The following is a 20,686-nucleotide window of genomic DNA, read 5'->3' on the forward strand; positions in this document are numbered from 1 at the left end:
GGAGAGGGCCCAGTTATTCCCCCTACTACCATTTTAGAGGATGAGGGCCCACAGGCAGAGGGGCTGGATAAGAACAACAAGGAATTCAAAGACCTGGTTTGGGAAACCCTTAAAAAACTTCTCTCACCCCTTGACCTCAGATTGTCAAGGATTGAAAACAACCTGCTCGAGATGGAAAAGAGCATTATTGCTCTGGCCTCTCTCGGCCTGAGAAGTCTTGAGAAACAGGGACCCAGTGCAGCTAACCAAATATCACTAGCTCCTGCATCCCAAGTCCCGCAACCTCCCATCCCAGCACCACCTACTGCAAGGCCGGTCCCTAAACCAAGGACTGTGGCTGTGGACTATGCTTCCGCTACTACTAAACCCCAGGTTCCTAAACGGAGTTCCACGCGCCAACCAGAAAATCCTAAACCTGAAGTTGTTCCCAGACCCAACCCTAGCGAAACTCAGGGCCATCCTGTAAAGGACAACTTCAGGAGGGGTTATATTGACCTTCCCCCAGAGGCCAATGACTACGTGGTTGTGCTGACGGGTGTCCCTAAGATTGGCAGCGGCCAATACGAGAACCACTGGTCCCTGAAAAACAAGATAATGCATTGGCTCAACGTGAACAGACCGATTCCCAATGGCCGAAGAAGTCGAGTCCTGATGGTTCGTAGAACTCCCTGGGTGGGTCCAACGAAGAAAACCAGTCCTGGGGACTGTATAGTGGTGACCTTCGAGGATCCTCACACGGCGCACCATATCTGTTCCTGGCCAAGCAGCGACGAGTCGTCCCCTGTCATACCCAGGCCACTGTCCTTTTTTTACCATCCTCGACCAAGACACAACCAGGTGGATGACTGGACATTGGTTCAACATCGTCCATGGATGAGCCATCCCCAGAGTCACAAGGATATCCTCCTACATTGGAATGGCCTCTCAACCTACAATAGATTTATTTATTTATTTATTTATTTATTTTTTGCTATTTTTAAAGCGCGCAAATACCCATACGGGTGTCTCGGCGCTGGTGATCAGAGAACTCTTACTCTATGAGGGTAGTTAAACAGACATTTGATGAGGGTGGGGGCAGTTTTGATATGCAGTGGGAGGGTATTTGGCAGCCTAGAGGAGGTAGATTGACTTTCTATGCAACCGGCCCAACAGCAACTGAGAAAAATAATACCATCACAGGCTCCAGGTCAAACTGCACGCTTAGCTCCCGATCACCCAGCAGGCCCAGCAGGGCCACCTAACATTTTGCCTATTGATGGGGGGTCAACCATACCCAATATTCTAGACCATTGTGGAGTGGAAGAACAGTCAGTCTCACCCTGTTTGATTCCCCTTTCATCCGAACCTATTGAAGTAACAGGGACTAATCTGTTCGGTACAGCTGTGGTCCCGAATCAACAACAGATCGAGCCATCTCTAAGGTCTTCTAGGCTGGTTGTGACCAATCCTCTCCCGCCCACCTATTCCTCCAAGCATTCCATTCCTGGCTAACCCTCACTAAAGATTCTAAGTTGGAATGTGGCAGGGCTCGGACGCAACTTTGACATTCCTGAATGGAATGCTTTTCTAGAACCCTATAACATCTGCCTCCTACAGGAAACCTGGTGCCAAGAACCCAGACACAGAGTAGGCTTTTCAACCTACTTTGTCCCGGCTATTCAACATCAAGGTTCCAAAAGTCGCCCGTCTGGCGGACTTCTTATATGGGTCAGTATAGCGCTAGGTCTTAGTGTAAACGAAAGGTCCACCCAATCACCCGATCTCCAGTGGATATCGATACACTGTAAAGGGGGAAGAAACTTGGAAATATTCAACCTCTATCTGAGGGGCGCCAGAGGTGGGGCATCACGTCTAACTTCAACAGGCCTAAGCAGTAATCTATCTGCCTGCAATTCTGACTCTTACGTTCTTCTTGCAGGAGACTTCAACTGCTGTTTTGAGCCATTGGCCAGGGAAGACATTTTGGATACCTTTGAAGAGGACACTAGGAGAGGCATCCCAATCCTGACCCTCGATCCGATCCCTAAATGGACACAAAGTGCAATAGATATTAATGCTCTTTGTATGGAGCACAACCTGAGACCAACAAATGGCCGCTCCAAATCTGATCTTATGGGTGCTCATACATATAACAGGCCGGGCCACTCCTCCAGAATTGACTTTACCATGCTCAACTACAATCTTTGGTCACTTCACCAAGACATGGAGGTCATAGAGACGTGCGACAGCGACCACAACCCCCTCTCGTTAACCATCGCCCTTCCTTGGCAGGCTGGAAACCAAGGCACGTCCGATCATAAGTGGAAAGCTTCACATGAAATCGTCCCTACAAACTGTGGCAGGCATCTAAAGTAGGCCAAAGTTCTAGCAGACGAAGCAAGGATGGCGCAAGCCGGGACTATTTTGACAGGGGTGGAGTCTTGCCTCGATGCCTTATGTCCTACCAGCAAAAAGGTCTTACCACTATTTACAGAGACAATAGTGGCACTGAGTGGCTTGTTTATTGTCCATCAACCCACCTCTAGGGTTGCCTCGAAAGGTGTTTTAAAGGCGAGAGATAAGTGGTACTCTGCCAAATGTCGAACATCTAAGAGGGAACTTATCTCTGCACTAAAGACCAAAGACCCAGCTAACATCAAGACCGCGAGGAAACTCTACAAAAAATCTGTGACTGAGGCCAAAGAGGCTCATGATTCCAATTTTTGGGGGGAGCTAGTAGAGGCAAGTATTAGGAAAGATGCTAAGGGGTTTTGGGATCTACTAAGAGCCAGGGAAAAGCCTATTGAACAGCAGCTAACTTGTAATATCCCTGGGGATGTTTGGCTTGCCCACTTCTCGAAACTATACTCTGCTCCTTTAGGGGCACCTCACCTAGCTCAGCCATCTTTGGGTCCACTACCCAGCCCCACGGCCGACCTCCCATGTCATGATGGTTTATTCACTAGCCTGGAAGTAGTGAGAGCAATTAAGTGCATTGTACCAAATAAGGCGGCAGGTCCTGATGGGATTCCGGGGGATTTGATAAAGAACCACCCTTCAATTTGGAGTAGATTAATCGCTTCTCTTCTAAATGAGGTTTTGTTGGGAGGCTCGTTCCCGGACTCATGGAGGGGTGCTGAGGTCGTCCCTATTTTTAAGAAAGGCTGTAGGGACGACCCAGCAAATTATCGTCCCATTAGTTTATTGGACTCAACCCAAAAGGTAGCGGGTAAAGTGGTACTGGGCAGGATTATCCAGTGGGCTGATGAAAACCAGATCCTGTCAGATTTTCAAGCAGGTTTTAGAACAGGGACAGGTACAATCGAGCAGACATTTCGCCTTCTAATGATCTATTGGAAGGTGGTGGTGCTGGGAGGGGGCAGTTTATATCTAGTCTTTATTGTCTTGCGAACAGCCTTCGACCTGGTACCACGAGCATTACTGTGGAATGTCCTCGATGGGTTAGGTCTGCCCCCATATCTGCTGGCCTTGCTTCAAAAATTTCATGATAGCAATTTTGCCCAAATTAGATGGGGTATCCAGGGGGAGAAAACACCTCGTATCCCTGTCGATAGGGGCGTCCGCCAGGGGTGTGTGCTTGCCCCTACTCTGTTTTCTCTTTATGTTAATGGAGTGGTGGAGCACCTTCTTCAGCATCCATCAGACGCACCCACCCTGGCTGGTAAGAAAATCCCGACGCTCCTATTCGCGGATGATGCCCTCCTAATTTCGAAAACACCGGCGGGCATCCAATCATTGCTCTCTAGTTTCAAGGCCTTCTGCGACACAAAAGGTCTGGCTATAAATATAGGCAAGACTAAATTTCTTGTCCTCAACCCCCCAAAGAAATCTATCGTTCCCCCCACTCTAGATTCTGTTCCACTCGAAAGAGTCAAAGAATTTGACTATCTGGGCATACGCCTTAGCGACAACATGAGTTGGAAGGCACACCACCAAAAGGTGTTTTTGACTCATAAGAGGGTTGCAGGTGCCTTGCTCAAAGAACAGCGTGCCTCATCTTTAAAACCAATTGGGGCACTCCTAGATATTTATAGGGCAAGGGTTGTGAGTGCAGCACTGTATGGCGCCGAACTGTGGGGCATCCAGAGAGTTGACACCTTGGCCCATCTTGAGAACAACTTTCACAAAGATCTAATGAGCCTACCCCACAGTACCCCCACAATCCCCCTTTTACTAGATGCAGGCACTCGTCCAATATGTGACCAAGCCAAATTACCCCCCCTGTTATTATGGTCCAGAATCTGGAATGTTCCTGAACTATGCAGCTATGCAGAAGCATTAAACGACCTTTTGTCTCTTCCGGGTTGTCATAAGGTTAGTTGGCTTAGGAAGGTTAAGAGGCTCCTCTACAAGCTGGGTTTGGGAGATGCTTGGGTCAACAAATCAGCACCCTCAAAACAATTACTAAAGAAGGCCTACTGGTCATGGGTGGACAACGAGAGAGTACGCAGCACAAACCATTGTAAATCTGTCGCCCAATTTCTGTTAGCTAAGGAGATCCCTTACAGGGAACCCTATTTGGATTTTATCCATAACCCAGGCGACAGATCCTTATACTTCAGATTCAGGGTGGGGGTGCTTCCTTTATGCCAGTTTACTTCAACATGGAAACCGCCCTTTCAAACTGTACCTTACTGCCCCTTCTGCGACTCAAGGGTAGAGTCTGTTGCCCACTTGCTATTTGAGTGTAGCGTTTACGCAGCGCCTAGGCGGAGGTGGTTGAAGCCCCTTTGTAAGAGCCTGGGAACCCGCTCTCATCTGGAAGCCTTACGCATACTGCGCACAGATGTAAGACCCTTTTTTGCCTCTTGTATGGCAAAATTTTTAGGATGGGCTTGGCGTATAAGAACTGTGAAAAAATTGCTGATCCAGTAATATGTTCCCCCGCTACCTTGTCATTTTTAAGATGTTTTCTAATTCTCAATGATGAATATGTTGGATATTTTGTATTGACTGTTGCCAAATTGCTTTTAATGATGTAATGTGTTGCTTTTATGATATAATTTTATCGAATAAAGCTTACTTACCTTACCTTTGTTTTTTAGAATGTTTTTAAAAAAATGGCACACTGAAACTTTGAGTTAATTGGTTTCCCTCAAGGGTTTGTAGCTGAATTTAAATAGTTGAATTTGAGCCATCTGTCACAGGCCTGTATGGAAGCTGATCCTTACCCGGTGTCCCCCTTTTAATATCAATGATTTCTGCAGTTGTGTAAGTAAGTAAAGTTATTTTTGTACATGATTAATTAAAACCTTTACAAAATTATAAAACAGCAGTAGGTACATTTAGAAAAACCATTTGTACTTAAGCTTATCAAGTTAGATTAAATTAAAAGTAAGAAATTGGTTAAGATCAGTTCATGGTTATCCTCGGAACCTTACAATGTTCGTCAAACGCTGTTAAATCTTTTTCTTATTAAGTCAAAGAACCCCACGACCTGGCAGTTCAATTTGGTGTTTTTGATGTTAAAACACAGTTTGACTGCCTGCCTGCAAGTCCGAACGGCATGTAGTTTAAAGGATGGTCGTAAAAGGTTATACCTCAGGTCCTTTAGTCTAGGACAGATGCAAATCACATGGACAATGTCCTCGTTGCTGGTTTTACACAGGCGACACTGCTGCGATGAGTTGTTTCTCCCCCAGGGTGGAAGATGTGGGAGTATAGGGATTACGCCAAGTCGTAGTTTTAGAAACTTCTCTTTAACTTTTATTTTCATACCGATGTTGAGGTATGCTTGTGATTGTATTTTTCCATAATCACCCAGGGTTATCCAGCTGTGCGCCCTGTTTGCTAGATCCTGCTTGTCTTCAATCGCTGAGACAATGCATGCCGATTTTTTGGCAACCTTTTTGAAGGACAGAATATCTATTGACGTTTCCCAGATGTCAGTCAGGCCTAGAACTTGGAGTGATTCAAATAGGTAATCTCTGGGCATAGATTTGCGATGGCGAAGTAACTCTTCCCATACGTTGGAGCATAAGGAGACGGTCCCAGCAGTTCGAATCTTGTGCCAGCTGGCTACGCATGCACTCCGCCTTTCTAGTGTTTGTTTGAGGATGCTGAATTCTAGTCGGATCTGAGCTGGAGAGACATATTTCGGAAGGTTAAAAATAGCCCTATATGTGTAGGCTAGGACTGTGTCCAGTAATACAGCGTCCTTCCCATGAAGTGATTCGCTACCGTATGTAAGAGTAGGCTGTAGTTTTGCACGCAAAACTTAAAGGAAAGCTTTAAATGTGAGATCGGGAAGTTTGGCCTTTAATGGATTTAATGCCAAGTAGATTGTTGTCGCCTTACCTCGTAAGGAGTCAAGTTGTGCCCTAGACTTGTTTTTGAGTCCAGGATTACTCCCAGGTACTTATAGGTGGTCACCCAATCGAGCTTTTCTCCATTCAAATGCCAACAGAGATTCTTTTTTTTTTTCTATAATTCACGGCCATGACCTTTGACTTGTTGAAGTTTATTTGAAGGACATTCTTTACTGAAAAGGTGTGAGCTGCATTCAAGAGATGCTGAAGGCCCGTTGGCGTCCGACTTATCAGCACCAGATCGTCCGTGTATAGCAGGTTGGAAAGGGTGATTTTCCCTGATTTGGGTGCATGATTGGGGCATTTGTCAGGTACCCCAGTTAGATCGGCTAAAAAGAGGTTGAATAACAAGGGTGCTAGTACGCACCCCTGTTTTAACCCTTTTGGTGTCCTGATGGCCTTCGAGAGGTGTGTACGTGCCCCAAGTTTGATTTTAATCCAGGTTTTCGAGTGAAGTAGTATTAGCACATCTAGGAGGCTTTTCGGTATTCCCTGATTGTCCAGTTTCTGCCAAAGTTTATTGCGGTCCACGTGATCAAATGCCGCAGTGTAGTCGATAAACGAGAGGTATAAAGATGACTTGATCTCTTTTGCTGCTCCCATCAGCAAGAACAGTGCCATGATGTTGGTTGTGCACAGTTGTATAGAAAAAGGAAGAAAATTAGAGGCAAGAATCCTGGATCTCTTCCTTTTGCGGGTAAGGACTAGGACTCCATAAGAAATACTGACGCTGCAGGGTAAAGAAGTTGGGCTGTCCTGGAAGAAAAGAAAAGGGCTTGCCCTGTTCAACTAGCTTTCATCCATCATTCAAGAGCTATACACTTGCAGTAAATAGGTTAGGAAGAAGTCTCCCAAGATCTCTGTGCCTGCTGTCAATGCTTAAAGTGGTGCAACCTGCACTTCTCCTATGACTGTTTCACAAAGCTGTCGCACTTCGTTCTGCCACTACTAGAAAACTGTCCAGTGCCTGATGATTATTTAAGGCTAGAATGCCCTTACCCGGCTTTCTACCGGATACTTCTTCCTGCAGGTGCTTCATCCTATAAATATCCTACAGGCACCAGACTATGTGGTGCAACTTTTCTCTGCTACTGAAGCTTTTCAGGTTCGCATGGTGGCGCTATGTGGATTCACCCAGGAGTTCACCCCAGTAGGATATGACTGCACCAGAAAAGTTGTCAACTGGTGCCGTTGCATTAGTTCCTGTGTTTCAAGCCTGATGGATGCTGATCCAGAGCTCCTATTAGTGTCTCGCCAATACATTTTCTCAACTTTCTGCAGTGACTAGTTCAAATGTCTACTCCTAAGGTTTTGAGGGCTAAACCCTCCTGTAGATGCTTTAAAGGGAAATCTTTGGCAGCTCCCCTGACATCTGCATGTGGTGTCTTTGATCTGACCACAATCCATCGGCCTGTTACCCCTGCTCCTTGACATATCCAAAATCCATCCGAGAATGAGAGACCCATTTATTTTGGCGAACCCCTGCAAGGGCACACCAAAGGATTCTGTGTCTCCTTCAGGTAATTCTCCTGATAGGAGACAATCCTCAAAGAGGTCTTCCTATTAAACAAAATATACAAAAATGGCTTAAGAAGTCTCCAAATCATCATTCCCTCTTCCATGAAGGATTGATCATTTGTAGGAGCAGCAATATTCCCTGTCACAGGTTTCTACCGTATCATCGGAGCTTGTTCTGACATTATAAAACATGAAGCCAGAATTCCTAACACCATCAGCTGACCCTGCATTGTATGAGGCTTTTATTCAGGCCATGCTTGATATATTCATGATGATCTCACTTCTGTGTGGGATATTCCCAGAAGATAGGCCTATTTCTGTTGATTTGGAGATTCAGGCTACCACAGCTCCAGGCTTCATCACACCTGCACTGACTCTGGCTTCAGCTATTCTTTCGAGGTAGCCAGTGTTTTACATGGTGCTGAACCCCATGTTCTTGGTATCACCTTCAGTAGCATCACTGGCGCCGTTCTTGGATCTGACATGACCACACTTAGCTGAGTGGCAAGAGACAGAATTCAAGACTGTTTTCACAATGAGCCCCAAGGCATACACTAACCTATAGCCCAAAGGTTCACCCAGATGAAAGACATTTTGTAGGTCTGTCTCCAGTGCTTCCATTTCCATTATGCCAGATGAAGGCAGTGTCTTTACAGAGGAGGAAGACACAGAAGCTGACCAGCTCCTCCCTCCTCATCATAGAAATGCTGGCCTATTTATGTATTTATGAAATACTGGTGGCCTTGCTTCTTTTCCATCTATACCTGTTGGTCTTCTTTTAGAGGACGTCTGTTCCTTCAGTTTGGTGGTACAGATAGTTGCAAAGTCTAGAAATGTCCTTGGGAACCATTGTATGGAGTCTTAGTAATGTTACTACCTTTCAACAATGCTGTCTTGGAGTCGGTTTTGCAATCCACAGACCAATAAACAGATAATTTGCACAACAACACAGAGCTGCACATCTGCAAACAAAGTTCTTATCATCGTCATCTCTCTCCAGAAAGGCTGCTAAACAGAACCCTAATACTTTTCTGATGAGCACTCCACACGATGTATAAAAGGTTTAGCACTATGGGCTTCAAATCGTTTTCCCCTTTTGCAGCAGGATTCTTGACATTGCTAATGCCACAGGACATTTCGACAGCTTCTTCCAAGCTTTGTGGGAGGTGCAGAAGAAGACAGTCTTTAGACTTAATGACCATGTGAAAAGGCTGTTTTTGGATCTAGTCCACAATGTACAATACACCTGTAAACAAATCTTGAACTGCACCTTGTATTCCGCTGGCACAGGGCTCAATCTATTGGCACAGCTGTTCCCCTGCACTGCCAGCTTGGATGCTGGAGGTGAGAAAAGATTTGTTTACAATTGCTAGTACATTTTTGACTACATCCCAAAACTGTCTTTTAATGTGGTCATCAAGTCTGATGATTGTCTTTTTCGCCAGCTCCCACAGAGCATGGAGGAAGCAATTGATAACGCTTGTGGCATTAGATGTCCAAGAAAAGCTTACTGCCCTTGCCTCTCCTGCCCTGAATTCTGAAGGTGTTTAGGAACATAGGAACAATGGGACCCAAGTCATACTATTGGCTTTTTGTTGGGCCAAGAGAGTTTGGTACCTGGACATTTTGGACATAACCATCTGTCCTCCAATCAGGCTGCCATTTTACAAGAAACTCCTGTCTGCAACAGGGTCATGTCTTCCACCGGAATCTACACAATCTGAACCCATATGTGTGAAGAGTAAGTGAAAATTTACATTGCCGGTCGATTTGCCACCTGAAGTGTTATACTTGTCACCAGGCGCCCTTGTATGAAATCCATTTATGTTGAGTGCCGGGATAAATTTGTAGCCGGTGTCGGAACCCCTTTCAGAGGACATGCAGGGGCTACTGAACATAACTCTGGTGGTTGAGGCATTTTATTCCTGTTGTCCCAGGGCCTGACCTACTTTGGATCCCCCTCAATTGGGCCAAATAACCCTTCTTCATTTGACTCTCAGCGGTAGCTGTGGTCGAGCAGTCAACGTCCAGCCAAATACTTGCTTTTATAGGAAAAAGTAGAATTTTATTTCTAACTGTACACATGCAAAGAAATGCAACATTCAAGTGCAACAACACAATCCCCCTTGAGGTCGTGGCTCTAGTAGTTGTCCGGCAAATCCAGTGTTCAATCCACCTTTGTGTAACATGCTCATGGTTACTCACCATTCACTGGTGGCCGCAGCAGGGAATTATAACTATTAGGCTGTACTCTGGTTCTCCCTTCCGACTTTTTAGGAACTTAGTCAAAAGTGTCTATGGTGCCGAAGAACCTTTTGCAGCGAGTTCCCCTTGGGCCCAGTTCTCATCATACCCGCTCTCGCAGCACAGAAGAGTTCAGCAGGCGCTGTCAAAGACGCACCTGCAAAACCTGCTCAGCTTGTAGAGGACAGGCTGCTCGAAGCATCACCAGGCAGGTGCATCCATTCTCTCCGGAGCAGAACTGCCAGAGTTCTCTCTAATGTCAGAGTAGCTCCCTGCTCACAAAGAAGTAGTAATTTACCTTTGTTCAACTGGGGTGGGTAACCTTTTCATCAGCTCTGAACTGTCAGCCAGCAAGGATGTGACGTTATCCACAGCATCTCTGGCAGTCCTCCGCGGTGGGTCAGGGTCAGTTCAATTGCAGCGTGGGTCCAACCCGCGAGTCATAGCCTCAGACTTTCTTTTGGGCATCAGCTCAAATCCTGTGGCAACCTTGGTTTGTCAGCCCCTCCTGGCATATGGAATTGCCACGGTATGTGGTGATATAGGTGCTGACTCTTCTAGTAGCAGCGCCCTGGCTCGGGCAGTCACAAGTCTTGACACTCCTGGGAGTGGTACTTTACCGGAGACCCCCTCTGGCATGCAGGGTAACCTCAGCACAGCGATACGGGTATAGCAGGACCCTCATGATGCTCATCACACTGCTCTGTCTATGGCAGCTCTCTCATAGCATAAGTAAGTCACCGAAAACAATCCTGCACACAATTGTCGGCTCCATCGGTGCTCAGCAGAATCCTTACACAGGGAGTCCTCACGGTACGACTCCCCACTGTACCTTGCTTCGCCCAAAGTTCTCCTCTTCCTCACAGGGCAAACTTGTCTTTGCATACAGGCAGGCGACGGTGCTCTAGGGCAGTAGGTCTTTGTTTCCCTGGGTTATGTCCCTTCACCCAGCAAGGAGATTAACAAGCCTTGGCCCCCATTCCTAGTCACAGGCAGAATACTTGAAAAGCCTCCCCTTCTCATGCAGCCTGTCTAGCTTCATGTAAGATGTCAAATTGTTGGTGACTCAACCTCCCCTTCTTAAAGCCCTTTTCCAGACACCAAATGTGATTTATGGTGTGGGTCTTTGAAATGTATTTTGGGGTTTCTGCTTCGTTTGAAGTGACACTTCTTTTCATCTTGCTTCATGAAAGAGATCTGCCATCGCAGGAATGACTCCAAAGTTGATTGTCCACAACAAAATTCATGGGAATGACCGGAGTTTACACCTGGATGTCAGCTTTAATAATATATGCATCAAAGGTTTAATCCCGGACCCCCAGCCTCACTCTTTATGATTTTCCTATCAGCCTCATCTCCCTCCCTGTGAGGTCCCTTCCTTGTGAATTCTCACTAAATCAAAGATCAGTCTTTTTAGATGAAAAGGAAGTCTGTTCCTTCCCTCCAGTGTTTCCCCACCCAGCTCACAGGAATGCAGCAATAGAGGAATCTGTCTGGGGAAATTCCTCTCCACCTCATTGTTTTACCAGGCTGGTCTGGGCTTCCCAAAATGGAACCCAGGGTCGTCCCATAGAATGGACCACTGCAGGCATACTCACTCAGTGTACTTTCATAGCACACTTTGTATTCAGCACTAACACCTCTATAAATTGTACCCTAACATGTATACATTTATTCAGCACACAACCTCAGTCTGTGCACACTTTTCAGCATTGAAGCTTTTCTATCTTCCACCAGGGTGTGTTATTTCAAAGCACACACACAGACATACACCCAGCACTTGTGGTCCCTGTACTTGCACTGTGCAGCATTGCATCTCTCCCTCCCACTCAAAAGGAATACCTACAACTTAACTGGTAGAGTCCCTAATGGTGCCGTTGTCTCACTTCCGTCTTACCACTCATCTGGCAAGCTGGATAGGTTTTTACAGAATTTCTCTATCTCGGTGCATCACTGGCCAGTAGAACAGAGGACGCAACCTATACTGGGTTTTTCTTATCCCTAAGTGTCCTCCTAAGGGCCCTTCATGGACAAGTGATAACAGGACGTTCCTGTGCACTAATTGAACCACTAGGCACTTACTAGTACCTGGCTCAGAATTTACCTGTTCACTATAAAGTAGACCATCCTTCCAGCCAACAAAGGGGTTGGATGGCATAGCCACCATTGTTTTTCATGTTTATATAGTATTCCCCACTACTTCTTTGCTGACTTGATCTTGGGCTTCCTTCCAAAGTCCCACAAGTGTAGGGCACTGCTCCTGTACCATGCGGAAATCTTCCCGGGTAGGCGCTTCAGCAGCTAACAAACCCTGCAGCTTTGGAAGTGTACCAGACTCCAGTAAATGGTCTCTTTCGGGAGCCTCGTCCTCCTCTTCCTCTGTAGCAGAAGCAATGGCCTCCATAGCCACTGCATTCACTGTGTCTGTCCTTCCTTGCAAAGTATCTTGTCCTTGTCCCTTCAAATCAAAGATGACTGCAGCCTCACTCTGAGACTGACATGCAGTCTGTGCTCTGGGCAACTCAGCTGATGTTGTCCAAGCCATAAAGGCTCTTTTTTTCCTGTGAGCACACGTAGGTAATTATAGTTACGATCTAGTTTCCATAGGAAAAGCGTTTTTTTACTTGCCTCGAACGTTGGCGTTTTTTATCAAATCGGCATGAAATTTTCCAAATAAAGTGTGAAGTTGGGTGTTGTTATGCATGGAAAGTTTTGGGGTGATCTGTTAAGCAGGGGACGAGAAAAAAGTGGGGGTCAAAAAAGATGCGTTCCATGTTAATTCAGATAGGGATTTTTAACACAACTACAGTCCGAACCGCTGGACAGTATTACACTAAATTTGGCAGAAAGGTAGCTCTTTGTCCGGTAAGAGCCCCTTTGCCATATTTGGTCTAAATTCGTTCAGTAGCTTCCGAGATATTAAAGAAAATCCAAATTTGTATGTCTATGGTCGCAAATACTTTGCGTCACGGATGTGCACGTCAACATGAATGCTTTGATTGGCTGGCTGCAACCTGTGCAGAAAGTTGCGGCTGCCATTTTGTGTAACAAGACCCACTCGCAGACCCTCTCAGACACTCATGCACCCCCAGGCAGATCCTATCAGACACTCATGGGCACACTTATAGACCCTCTCAGAAACTTACACACCCACACACAGACCCACTCAGAGATTTATAAATCCACTCACAGACCCATTCAGACACTCGCAGACCCTCTCACACACTCATGCACCCACTCACAGACCCACTGACACTCAAGCTTCCACTCACAGACCCACTCAGAGACTCACACACCCACTCACAGACCCACTCAGAGACTTGCACACCCACTCACATACACCCAGACCCACACAGACTCATACACCCACTCATAGATCCAACTAGTGACTTTTTTGTCAGTCAAAAACACATGTTTATTTCAACTTTAGTCTTTTAAACAAGAATTCTTAAAACACATATATACCAATTATAAATAATGATTAAAATTGAGCAATGCTTATGCTAAAACATTGCTAGAACAACACAAGAGTTAAAAAATTGCTCCTCCTAATACATTGTAAATATATCAATTTGACCGTAAAAATGGATCCACAGACAATAAAAACCGCCCTATAGCACAGGTTACATTCAGGAATCTTATTTCACAAGTAAATTAATTGCTTGCCCCCTGTCCTTAATATCATATTTTATTCATTCAAGTTTAATAGGGACTTACGTTGTACTAGGACAGCAGGCAATCCACCAAGATATGTATCAAATCTTCCTTCATGTTGAGGCTACATTTACAGATTTTATCTTCATTTAGCAGATTTACAAGCACTTTTGACATAAATTGGTTTATTGCACATCTAAATTTCAGGAGACTTCGCCGCATCTGTACAATTGGGAGTTTCTTTAGGTAAGGAACGGTCTTATATCCCCTCCATGACTTAACCTGGTAGGAGACTGGCTTCTTATTCTCTAGTTGTATAAAGCCCTCCTCTCTAGACAGCCTTGTTCACCCCTACATGATCAATACCATCTTCTATTTTAAATTTCCTACAGCAATTAAGGAGCCTCCCTCTAACTACTCATGCCCATGTTAGCTCACTTTGTAATATCTCCCTTTTACACAGCAATGAGTTTTTAGAAATCTCCTCACAGTCTATACGTATCCAGAATGTTATTATCTATGCACGTGCTAAGTGGGTCCATCCTGTCAGCCCTGTTTCTACTCTAATTGCTTGTTCCATTGTAGAAGGTGGGAGAGATAAGCACCTTCCTTCTTTAAGAACCCAGCTTTTTCCCCTCCGATGCTGACCACCTCAGCGCCATACTGAAATTGTGGTCTTATCTTACCCTGATAGGCTGTCAGCACCGGTCGTAGGGAAGAACCCCCATAACGCTTATCAAATTTCTTCAGGCCCCCCACAAATGAAAATGGCTTGGCTTCTGTGGAAGTTGGGGGATCTTTCCATCGAAGGTCATGGGAGAATCACTTCCCTAAGTATTTATACTTTCTGACTGTCTTTATTTTGTCTTTTTTTATGGCCCAGGTCAACCGTATTTCTCTTCTTCTCTATCGGGAGCACTTTGGTCTTTTTCATATTACCTTTTAGTGTTTTACTCCTACAGTAGTCTGAAAATGCATCTAGCTTTCTCTGGAGACCAGTTTCTGTTAAAACAAAGATTTCTTAATTATCTGCATATAAGAGCCAGCTAACATTCATGCCATTCATTTCAGGGCTATAACTGTTCGATTGGCTGAGTATATTAGGAAGGTCTGCCAGGAATATGGAAAATACCCCTGTCTTAAGCCATTTCTTATATTAATCCTCCTAGAGAGGGATCCCTTAAGATCTATTTTTACTTTTCTTGTAATATTAAAAGTAAGTAATTTCGGATTCCAGAGTTCTTTAATACTTCCCATAATAAGCTGCGAACAACTGAGCTGAACTAAAATCTACAAAACTACAATATAGTCCTCCACACTACCCTATTGATTTCTTAGCAATGGCCATAAGCTAAAACAGTAATCAATAGTCAAGCGCCCACCCGCCCCCTCTTAACCTCCTTGCTCTTGTGGTGTGATTGTGTTTGTATCTGCCCAGTCCCTCAACATCCCCAAAAGGATTTTAGTGAAGATCTTTCTATATACATCTAGCAAGTTTATCTGTCAGCAGTTTCCTGGGGGGAAACGCTCGCCTTTTTTATATATAGGTTTAATTACAGCTCCCTTCCAGCTATCAGAAAATCTTTCAGTCAGAAGTATTTCCTGAAAAAAGAAATGGAGCAAGGTGGTCCTCCTGGCAATTTTCGTTTTTATTATTACCACTGTCACATTATCTGGGTTTGCTGGCCTTATGAGCCTAAACATTTGATCGCTTTCTTAGTTGATAGTTCAGAAAATCTCTCCTTAGTTTTTTCACTTACACAAAATTTAATTGGGCCCTTAGTGCTTGTGACATCTTTATTTTAGACCTCCTTCAAGAGTTCTACCCATAAATCCTTACTTTCCGAGCATGACAGTTTTCCCTGAGAATTTCCGATCGCATTCTGTACCAGTCTCCAGAGCTTCCTTATATTATTTGTCTCTATTGTCTCAAGCAGTACTTCCCAACATTTTGCTTTAAAAATCTGCTTCTTGCTAGTCACCACATTTGTAAATCTCTTCTTAAGCTATAAAAACTTAGCATGCCCATGTTATTTCCAGAATACCTTATGTACCTTTCGAGCTCCCTTATTGTATGTTTTAAAAGTCTACATTCTTTATCAAACCAACTATTCCTTGCCTGCTTCACGATTTTAGTTTTATCTTGAGGATTAGTAGAGACCTTCGGTTTGATTTTTAGACATGCAACAGCCTCTTTAATAATGTCCTCATACCATGGTAAAAAGTCAGAGTGTACCTCTTCTGATGTAAGTTTCTCATATTTATATTCAAAGGCCTTCAGTAAGCTTAAATGCTTCTCCAAGCTTCTTGTTCCTAGGCATTTAGTCTAACCAATCTTAATAGGAAGAACCTTCTTCTGTCTTGGAATAATGGCCAGACTAAGGGGTGTGCTTAATGGGTAATTGTCGCTCCCCTCCATTTGTCAATTTAGAGAAATCAACCTGTCTGTGAATGAAATAACATGTGCCCGTTAGGGTCTCTCAATAATCAACGAAACTGGGCTAATATACAACAACTTTTTTTTACAAAATCTATACATTTTTATTTTCATTATTTATATTCATCTAATTACTCAACTTAAGCAAAACGTTTACATATAAATACAGACCCACATTCCAACATTCATAATCAGTACTCATTCAAAATGTCATACACGCTCAGACATTCCAGCCAGTCATCAACATTTTGGCAACAAATAGATCCATACAATTACAAGGTGGTACAGAATCCTTTACAGAGAGCAGATATAAACAAAAAGAGGGGACTCTCATGCATTCTCTTGGTTGAAGATTGTAGATAGATCCGGAAGCACAAGGTTATTCAACGCCAACACGCGTTTCGTTTCTAACCCAATATGGGTCATACCTTTATCAGGGTGACCAGATGTATATGTGGGACACAAGAGATAAACCACCTTAGTGTGGGCATTCCATGACCGATAGGTAGGGCAGTCGGAAATACTTATTTATAGAGACCAGCTCTAAAAAGTTACTGTAGGATAGATGTATAAACAGACTCTTCAGGTTCCAAAACTTAATGAAAACCCGGCAATGGGATTAAAGATCCAAGTGTTAGGAAGCTCATCTGCGCTTAATCAAGTACAATTCATTTCAATCAACTTTCGGGGTGAATGGGGCGGCGGAAAAGGTCCTTCAGGCGGCGAGCCTAACAGGCGGCTCCTGGGGATTGTCCCCTCCATTTGTACAACCTCAAATTTTCTAACTACATTGAAGATTAGAGACTTTCGTACCCACTCACACACCTACTCGGAGACTTCCACACCACTGACAGACTCACTCAGACATGCATGCACCCACTCACAGACCCACTCAAACACTCTCCTACCCATTCACTGGCCTACCCAGGAACTCGTGAACCCACTCACAGACCCACACAGACACTTATGTATCCACTTGTAGACCCATTCAGAGAGACATGGTCTCACTCACAAACCACTCACTCACCCACTCAGTATCATCTGTCTACTTACAGACCCTCTCAGAGACTCACAGACCCACTCAGAGACTCTTGCATCCACTCTCAGACTCATGCACTCCCTCACAAATCCACTCAGATAGTCCTAGACCGACTCACCCACTCACAGACACACTCAAGCAATCACATACCAATTCACAGACCCAGTCAGACAGTCACACACGCACTCACAGTCCTAGCCACACACCCGCTCACCGTCTCATTCACACAAGCCGAATTGAAGACCCACACAGGCACTCGCAGCCTCTCACAGGCCCACAGAAGCACTCACATCGCCACTCACAGACCCACACAGACACTCACACACCTACTCTGACTTATACAGCCACTCACATACACACACACTGTCTAAGGTTACAGTTAGAAAATACAAATAAAAAAAAACCTTAGAAATTCACTGGCTCACTCGGCCATACAGCCATTCTTACACCCACCTACTCACCAATACAGCTACTCACACATACCTACTCACTTACCCATACAGCTACTCACACTCACATATGGATACTCAGACACCCACTCATTTACTTCTACAAATACTAACACATGTACTCACTCACTTAACAGTCACTAAGACCAGCCCATCGCCCATATAGCCTCTCACACACTCACTTACCCACACAGCCACCCATACACCACTCACTCACACTTATATATTCTCTCACATACCCATATAGCCACTCATACACCACTCACACACTTATATATTCTCTCACATACCCACTCATTCATCCATACACTACTTAAACATGCTCTTACCCACACAGTCACTCACTCCCTAACTCACTCACCCATACAGCCACTCACTCATACAGTCACTGACATACTCACTCAGCCATGCAGTCTCTCACATATCTACTTACTCATCCATACACCACTTACACCCCACTCACACAGCCACTCACTCAACCATACAGCTACTCACAGACCTACTTATTCACCCATGCATCTAGTCACACACTCACTCATGCATACAGCCACACACACTCACGCACAGATACACAGTTACACAGACACTCACATAATCTAGGGTTTAAAATGGAATCCCTCAGTAGTACACTAACTATACTAATTTAACTTTTGTGGTACCTTAGTATACATGTGTAACATCCATAAACATTTAGAAAACACCCAGAATTACTATATGATGTCATCAGTGATGCCATCAACTATGTAATGAGTGATGTAATATGTGAGGTCATAAGCATTGCATTGTGAGGCCGTAAGTAATAGTTAGCTCAGGCAACTGTAACTGCTGAATTTCATAAGATTTGCATGAGTGAAATTTGAGCCTCACCACAACGTCCCTGTAATGAATATATATGTATAAAAAACAAAAATGAGAAAAATAACTGTGTCCGACTGCAGAATTTCGTATGGTGACTCCTTTATTTATTCATGTAGTTAATTCTTAAACAGCCAACATGTGTTTTGCGTTCATTGTGCATCTTCAGGGCGTATGTGAATGTAATTTCCTTTCATGTGCCGTTTCCCTATAGGTAGATTATTTTTCAAGATTTAGTCTTGGAGAATTCACTTTCTGTTTAGTTGCTTGATTATACGTATTCTGATGAAATGTGTTACCCCATCTCTGTGCAATGATTTTTAACAGTGACATTTGGAACCACCTCCATTTACTTCTTTAGCAACTATGCTTTCTCAATCTCAGCCCCCTCTAGGTGAATCAATGAAATTCGAGGGTTAGGTTATCTCCTTGTACATCATTGGTTCCTCATGATCCGGGAATCACACAGCACTCCTTCCTCGCTCTTTCATTCTCTACTTTATACTTACCAACACTGACTGGGTACCAGTGTGCAGCGCTGTTCAAATATATATATATATATATATATATATATATATATATATATATATCCACTAACTAACCAAAAAAGCCACTCCCACACCCAGGTATACAGACACTCACCCTCACATACATCCAAACAACCACTCAGATACTGAGTCACTCACCAATACAGCTACACAAACCTACTCACTCACCCGTACAGTTCTCTTCCAGGGGATACTCATTAATAGTCATAAGCACTGAATAATCTCCACCCATGAGCGGGAACCCGGAAAGCATAACAAAATACATATATATGTGTACATATATAAAAATAGTGCTAAACAAATTATACACATATACATGTATAAATCAATAATATGCAGCCCAACCATAACCCATAGGCTAATAAAGCCATCATTACATACTTTCTGCAGTATGAAAATAAACAATGCAATAAACAGGCATGCGCCTAAAATGCATTCCATAAACAACACAACCTTTTATTTTAATCCAAGAATCTGTAATAAAAGGCAATTAGCCTAGGAAGGCTGCATAAAGAAATACTATCCCTGTACAGAAAATCAGACTGACACCTCGCCTTTAAGGTCTCAGAGAATCTGAACACTTTGCCTTCAGGGCCTCCAGGGGAACTCTGTTCCCATCATGCCCCACAGGTGACAGTTAGGGCAGTTCTTTTTTCCGGCTTGTTCTGTGAGGAACCTGGAACTTGAGCTCGGCTGAATTTGACTGTTTCCAGTCAGAATTTGGTGTTTTCCTGTCTTTTTTGACAATATTTGCTATTAGTGGTGTTTTTCTACCTTTTCTGACTAAATCTGTAGAGCTTCTTTAGTCAGTTATGCCCCCTTTATTCTATAATTGTCCTTCCTGTGGGAAGAAGATGGCTAAAAAGATCCTCACTCTGTTTGTGTGGTTTGTCTACCTTCCACACATGATGTGGAAACATGTTATCATTGCCTCAAGCTTTCCAACAGAACTTTGAAGGAAAGAGAAAGGATTCGGCTTTTGGGACTTCTGGAGAGAGAGAAGGACGTCGTGAGAAGGGGGCAAAAAGTGTGTTTTCATCTGGAAGGCCTTCTTCTCAGACAAAACGTCGAAGATCTGCTTCTCCTGAAGGTAAAAGCAAGAAAAAACGACATCAGGAAGCGTCGACGTCGAAGAAAGTGAGTTCGGCGTCGAAATCTAGATCGTCGTCGACGTCGAGACCAGAGAAAACTGCATCGACGTCGAAGACATTGCCGGTGAGGCATAAGTAGGCGTCGAAGCGGAGAATAAGGTCACCGTCGAGAAGCTTGTCGACGTCGAGACATCTGGTGTCGGTTGCTTTGAAGACGACGTCGAAAGTAAGACATTCGACATCGAAGGAAAGAGTGCGGTCGACGTCAAGAGAAAAATTGAGGTCGACGTAGAGAGATGAAGGTACGACGTCGAGACCTGAAAAAAGGAGATGATCAAGGTCGCCGTCGAGACATGGTTTGATGTCGAGGCATGCCTCGGGCTCGAGGTTTGAAAAGGTCCTGTCGACATCGAGAAAACATTCGACGTCGAGGAAGTCGTCGTCGAGGTCTCCGCCACCTGTCTCACGGTCGGCGTCGAGACATTCCGGATCAGCCTCTGGGACCTCTCATAGGTCTTTGTCGAGGTCTGATCGGCGTCAAGG

The 20,686-nt window shown here is 44.4% G+C and overlaps 1 protein-coding gene across 2 annotated transcripts in view; it reads left to right on the forward strand.

Moving 5' to 3' along the window:
* The window catches only part of UBA6 (ubiquitin like modifier activating enzyme 6), a 1,035,692-nt gene that overhangs the window by 591,596 nt on the left and 423,410 nt on the right, over nt 1–20,686 (forward strand). The window lies entirely within an intron of this gene.

The sequence above is a fragment of the Lissotriton vulgaris genome, chromosome 3_1 (genome assembly GCF_964263255.1).
Source record: "Lissotriton vulgaris chromosome 3_1, aLisVul1.2, whole genome shotgun sequence".
NCBI lineage: Eukaryota > Metazoa > Chordata > Amphibia > Caudata > Salamandridae > Lissotriton > Lissotriton vulgaris.